Source organism: Berghia stephanieae, chromosome 8 (assembly GCF_034508935.2).
Source record: "Berghia stephanieae isolate SIO BIC M18660-M18661 chromosome 8, UCSD_Bste_1.3, whole genome shotgun sequence".
Taxonomy (NCBI): Eukaryota; Metazoa; Mollusca; class Gastropoda; order Nudibranchia; family Aeolidiidae; genus Berghia; species Berghia stephanieae.
Window position 1 is genome coordinate 32,414,909 of NC_088367.1, and position 7,549 is coordinate 32,422,457.

Sequence of the window (7,549 nt, forward strand, 5' to 3'; positions counted from 1 at the left end):
AAAAATCCGATCTCGAGCTAACCCTAATAGAAAAAATCATGACAAATTGAATAAATAAACGCCTGATCAAAGGTGAAAATACAAATTTAAAGAATACTGGGGATGTAGGAGCTTTCGGAATGTCTCCCCTTTACATAACTTATGGAAAAACAAACTTCCTAGCACCTTTAATAAGACTTATGACTAACCTCTCGAGCTAACCCTAATAGAAAGAAACAAAACAACTCTCGGACTGCTTTGCACTACTTTTCAATATTTAACAAATCAAAATGGCAGCTGAAAATCAAAACAATGGTCAAATTAAGAAATTTTAAACTTTCACAAATCTATCAAGGTTTGTTCTAGAGTTTTTAAAATACTTCTAGATATAATGACAAATTGAATAAATAAATGCCTGACAAAATATCAACGGTGAAAATACAAATTTAAAGAATACTGGGGATGTAGGAGCTTTCGAAATGTCTCCCCTTTGCTTAACTTATGGAAAAACAAACATCCTAGCACCTTTACTAAGACTTATGACTAACCTTAATAGAAAAAGAAATATCCTCGATCTCGAGCTAACCGTAATAGTAAAAAAAGAATCAAAATGGCGACTGAAATACCTTCATGTGATCAAGTGAATAATATCACTATGAATGCCACGATTTGCTGAAAAATGCCAACACCCACACAACACAACGGAAGTAATAATAATACTTGATGTCATAAATAGATGACGCAAATTGACAACTTTTTACAGTGTCAAAATTAGTTGATTTTGGGAGTCAAGTGTCGTCGTTGGTACATATTTTATGATATATGTTTGACTCAATGAACTTTCAAACTGACTTTAAATTATAAAAGGAAATCAAGTTATCTGTTTATTTATCTCTAAAAAATACATTTCTAATTTTCAAATCTTTCAGTAGAGTTGTGCGCCGTATCAAATTTTTTTATTGACTCAAATAAGCACAATATTCTCCACAATGCTATATTTTTTTAAGAAAGGATTATTATTATTATTATTATTATTATTATTATTATTATTATTATTATTATTATTATTATTATTATTATTATTATTATTATTATTATTATTATTATTATTATTATTATTATTATTATTATTATTATTATTATTATTATTATGATAATAATAATAATAATAATAATTATTATTATTATTATTATTATTATTATTATTATTATTTTTATAATAATAATAATAATAATAATAATAATAATAATAATAATAATAATAATAATAATAATTATTATTATTATTATTATTATTATTATTATTATTATATTATTATTATTATTATTATTATTATTATTATTATTATTATTATTATTATTATTATTAATGAATGGGATGAATTCTGCACTCCCAAATGACTCCAACCCATCCAGCCATAATATACAATCACTCCTAATCAGGATCGAGGATTTATCGGCGCAGCTCTTCTTGACGTCAGAGGGGAAATGAATTCTGACGCACACTCAAACGAAACTGGAATCATCTCGTCTCATTTCGGCCAGATGATCTTTTACGTCTAGTAGTTTAACTCTTTCCTTACCGACCATGTTCAGTATTTTCCCAAAACTGTAGGCTTTACTATCTAGCAGAAAAATTGATTTTTTAAACTTAAACAAGCTCTCTACAAAAGAACGTTATGTTCTTATTAATTAAACAAGATCATTCTTCAAAGTTTGTGAAATAGAAAATAAATCTGAATGTTTAAAATGTATATTGTGTCGTAACAAATGTGACGATTTTGCTGTAGGTGGTAAGGTGAGGGTTAAGAGCCCCCCCCCCCCCCCCCCCCCCCCCCCCCCCGAACAAAAAAATAAATTTAAAAATAGAAGGGCAAAAATAATAACAATCTGGCAATATTTAGTTAGGAAAAAAAAATGCTCCGTAAACGATTGGTCTGCATACTGTACCTATGACATATAACCTGTAGGTCCTCAATGTATTCTCTGATAATCACATGACCAATGCGGTAATCTCAGACCTCCCGTGTTTATGCCTCGTCTGTTCAGTTTTTACGGGCCTTTGATGATGTCAAGTCGTGAGATCTTCAGCTTGTATTACAGGCCGATGTTAATGTAGGGGTTGTAAAATGGACTTGTCGTTACGTGGAATTGTTGCTATAAATAACGTTATGGTTGGTTTATGGGTATTTTATTGGTTTTCTCCCATGTAGACTGAAGAACGATGAAATAAGAGGGGGGGGGGGGGGGGGGGGGGGGGCAGAGAGGGTTTTTTTTTTTTTTTTTTTTTTTTTTTTTTTACGAAACCCGACAATATCGAACAAAGTTATGGGAAGTAGTCAGCAGTGGGGAGTGAACCTGATACTCAGGGAAGTGTACACCATTGGGGAGTGAACCTGGTAGTAGGTTTCGGCGGGTTTTCTAAAAAAGCAATTACTTTTTTTACGAAACCCGACATTGTCCAAACAGAGTAATGGGAAGTAGGCAGGATGGAAAGTGAATCTGAGACTTAGGGAAGTGTACAACAGTGAGGAGTGAACCTGAGACTATGGGTTTCGGCGGGTTTCGGCGGGTTTCGGCGGGTTTCGTAAATAAGAAACACCGGGGACAGAGCAGAACACAGAGGTACTGACTGGATAATAGCAACAACACTTAGTCTTTGGATTTCTCGTTTTAGTATTACTGCTGCCACGATAAATAATCACCTCCGCAAAAACTAAACTTGATGCTGGTGCTGTAACGATAATAACAACAACTGCAACACAACATCATCAACAACAACATCAACAACGACATTTACTACTACTTCCACTACTACCACTAAAACTACCAACTACTACTACTACTACTACTACTACTACTACTACTGCTACTACTACTACTACTACTACCACTACCGCTGCTGTTGCTGCTGCTCCTCCTCCTCCTCCTACTACTACTACTACTACTACTACTACTACTACTACTACTACTACTACTACTACTACTACTACTACAAGTACTACTACTACTACTACTACTACTACTACTACTACTACTACTACTACTACTACTACTACTACTACTACTACTATACACCAAATACCCTAACCATCATTCATTATAGTACATACAGGTACATCCTCCTTAATCTGTTTACATTAGACCATAGATCAGTCTCAAGATAACCCCCGTTATCATGAGAACACGCTCCGCCACTGACATGAATACACATTAGATTACATACAAGTTAAGACTTACAACGTCACTTTTATCAGTTGAAGTCTTCATTCCATGATCTTCTCATCCGAACATCAACAAAATACTTATTTCCATTTACCACAATCACTACTACTACTACTACTACTACTACTACTACTACTACTACTACTACTACTACTACTACTACTACTACTACTACTACTACTACTACTACTACTACTACCACCACTACTACTACTACTACTACTACTACTACTACTACTACTACTACTACTACTACTACTACTACTACTACTATACTACTACTACATAACACTAATTACCACTAATACTACTAGTATACTACTACTACTACTACTACTAACTTACTATACTACTACTACTACTACTACTACTACTACTACTACTACTACTACTTACTACTACTACTACTACTATTACTACTATTACTGCCGTCACTACTACTACTACTACTACTACTACTACTACTACTACTACTACTACTACTACTACTACTACTACTACTACTACTACTACTACCACTACTACCTCCTCCTCCTCCTCCTCCTCCTCCTCCTACTACTACTACTACTACTACTACTACTACTACTAATACTACTTCTCTACTACTACTACACTACTACACTCACTACTACTACTACTAACTACTACTACTATACTACTACTAACTCTTACTCCTCCTCCTCTCTCATCTTCCTCCCTCTACTACTACTATCATGAGAACACGCTCCGCCACTGACATGAATACACAGTAGATTACATACAAGTTAAAACTAACGTCACTATTATCAGTTTTAGCACAGAGTATAGATAGGGAACCCACCTTCTCTGTGGTTATAGTCGATTCCATGATCTGCTCATCTGAACACGGAACCCCCCCCCCCCCCCCCCCCCCCCCCCTCAATAAACCAACTTTTTTTCATTTAAGCCCGAAAATGAAATTTCGTCATGATAAAATCAAGAAAATAATAATATCTATATTCGATCACAAGGAAATGTCTTCTTTGTGGCATATTTGGAGAGGAGACCGCGAGATAACCCAGATGTCAGCCGCAGTGCAGCGCCGCAGAGTGAGCAATAGGGGTTAATTTTCTTTCATGTTCATTGAAAAAATAACCAAAAAAAGCCCCAACAAAACAACAACAACAAAAAACCAAAAAAAAAAAAACCCCAAACAAACAAACCAATCAAACCCAACAACAACTATAGATAGAACGAAGATGACGTCACGCAGGTCTTTGTTATCGTTTTTGCCATCCATGTTATGAGTATTTCTTACTAAAATGTATTAACCAGAACTATAAAAGTTCATGGTTACACATAGATGTGTGTTGATCTGTTATACTTCCGGATGGCAATGTTGTGAGCTTCTAAGCCAAGTGCATATTATCTATAAGTTCATTTCATATAACTTCAATACGATTCAACAGTCGTAACGTCACTTCCCTCGTAATGACGCATGGTAACTTAGTAACTGGCTCTAAACTATCGGAACAATGGCGGACGCCCTTATGAAACATTTCTCCGACGAGCATAAAAGCGTATCCAGAGGGGAAAAAAACATTATAAATCTGATCATGTTTTGGCTTTTACACATTCTGATCACGAGACATGAAACGTACCGATTTTCTTTGTTCAGAACCAAGATGGCCGCCGTTGCTGGGCGACGTGACATCAGACTATTGAATCCAATCGGGCAGATAAGTCGTGACGTCATACCTACTTTTCCGGTTTCAAAATTCTCGACGTGTGTATGAAACCAGTCCTTCGGAGGACTAATAATGAATAGTTTACACATTGAATTGAATCATAAGGTGGCATAACTATTTTAGTAGCAGGATGTAGACAGATTCGTAGGATTTCAGGAGGATGGATGGGTGATCTTTATTGAATATATTATTATTTAGACTAGAAAATAAGATGCCATCACTCTGACACCAGAATATGAATTAAACAAGGTATGCATCCAGTCCTGCGGAGGAGTCGTTTTACACTTCCAACGACTCCATGCACAATATATATATATATACATATATATATATATATATATATATATATATATATATATATATATATAAATATATATATATATACATATCAAGAACAACTATCGACTATAACCACAGAGAAGGTAGGTTCCCTATATATAACCAAGAACAAGCACCTCGTATGGAGTAAGAATTTTTTCTTCGGACATTACGCCGACTGAGGACGTGGAAAAGCCCACAGAAACGAACGTCTCGGCCATATAATGTGAGTGACAATTTGTATTATATATATATATATATATATCATGTGTGTTAACATCGTGATTGATGCTCAGGATCTGTAGGGCTCATTGATTCGGGTGACAGGCTTTTACTTAAGACATCTATACACAGGGCACTTTTATTTCAATTGCTTGTGTTCAAACAGTGAATTAATAATACATTATGTACTCAAGATCTGTGGGGTTGGTTGGTTCGGCTAAAAAGCATGTACTGAAAAAGGCTCTGAGAAAGAACCATGCACTGTGTATTTCTACGCTATTAAAACAATCTCCCCCAATAGTAGGGGAAAATAGGTCCAAAATACTCTTGAAACGCTTGTTCCAAAACCATAATTCACTCGTGTGTGTGTGTGTGTGTGTGTGTGTGTGTGTGTGTGTGTGAAGGAAATGGGACGGGGAGGGGCAAGGGGGTGTGGGGGGGGGGGGGGGGAAGAGATTTTTTATCACTTATTCCTGGAAACTATCAATCTTCGCCATCAACACCTACCTAAGTAAAGTTTTTCTCATTAGTGTTGTTGATTGGGTGAAAGTAACCAATAGAGAAGAATAGAATATCCTATATTATGTTTTAACCTTTTTCTTTCACGAGCACACTATTATGTCGGACTGAGAAAAAAATCCAACACACATTAGAAAAATATTGGCCAGATTGTTTCTTTTTTACGAAACCCGCCGAAACCTGCCGAAACCCGCCGAAACCTGCCGAAACCCGCCGAAACCCGACAAAGTTATAGGAAGTAGGCAGCAGTGGGGAGTGAACCTGGGACTCAGGGAAGTGTACACCATTCGGGAGTGAACCTGGGACTGGGTTTGGGCGGGTTTCGTAAAAAAGCAATTACTTTTTTTACGAAACCCGACGAAACCTGACAATATCCGACAAAGTTATGGGAAGTAGTCTAGTCAACAGTGGGGAGTGAACCTGATACTCAGGGAAGTGTACACCAGTGGCGAGTTAACCTGAGACTATGGTTTCCAGCGGGAACGCAATTGCTTTTGTACGACGTCACTCAGGTCTTTGTTATTGTTTTTTGCCATCCGCGTTTATGAGTAAATCTCACTAAACAGTATTAACCTGACTATAAACGATCATGGTTACACAAAGTTTTGTGTGTTGGTCCGTTATACTTCCGGATGACAATGTTGTGAACTTCTTAGCCAAGCGCATACTATCTATAGATGGAATTAAGTTTGCATCACTCAACTCTTTGTTTTTGTTTTTGGACCGCCAGATGGGTGATAAGTTTACACAAAAATTTATCAAACAGACTATAGAAGGAACGAAATTTACGTCACGCAGATCAATGTTATTGTTTTTAGCCAGCCATTTTATGAATATTTCTCACCAAATAGTATCAATCAGACTTTAAACGTTTTAGGTCACACATACGTTTCTTTTTTTTTTTTTTTTTAATGGTGTTTGGACTGTACGTTACATCTGGGGGATGATTTGAGTAATTTAACTAACGCATAGCATCAATAACTGTTTAAAATTACACATAGAGATATGATTTGGTTTGGCACAGAAGTCCGATGGGCAGATGTTGTGAGTATATAACTTAAACACATATCCTCCTCGTAGGTAAACACTTCGGCATTTTGAAAATCTAGTTAAACCGTTCCTCTTCGTAAGTCGTACAATGGAATCTTTGTTGTTTGGCCTATTTTTGTTGTCAGGGAATAAAAAGTCAGGTGGACGGAACGGGCTGAATGGCAAATAATATTCTGATTGGTTAATTCTTCGTAACGCTGGAATCATCAGTGAAGGAATGTTTGTCAGATCTTTTTATGTTGTCAGGAAATAAACAGTCAAGAGGACGGAACGGGGTAAATGGCGGGGATTATTCTGATTAGTTAATGCTTTGTAACGTCTTGTGAGTATTTAACTTAAACACATATCCTCCACGTAGGTAAACATTTCGGCATTTTGAAAATCTAATTAAACCGTTCCTCTTCGAAAGACGTACAATGGAATTTCTGTTGTTTGACCTATTTTGTTGTTGTCAGGGACGGAACGGCCTGAATGGCAAATAATATTCTGATTGGCTAATGCTTCGTAAGCTGGATTCATCAATTGGATCC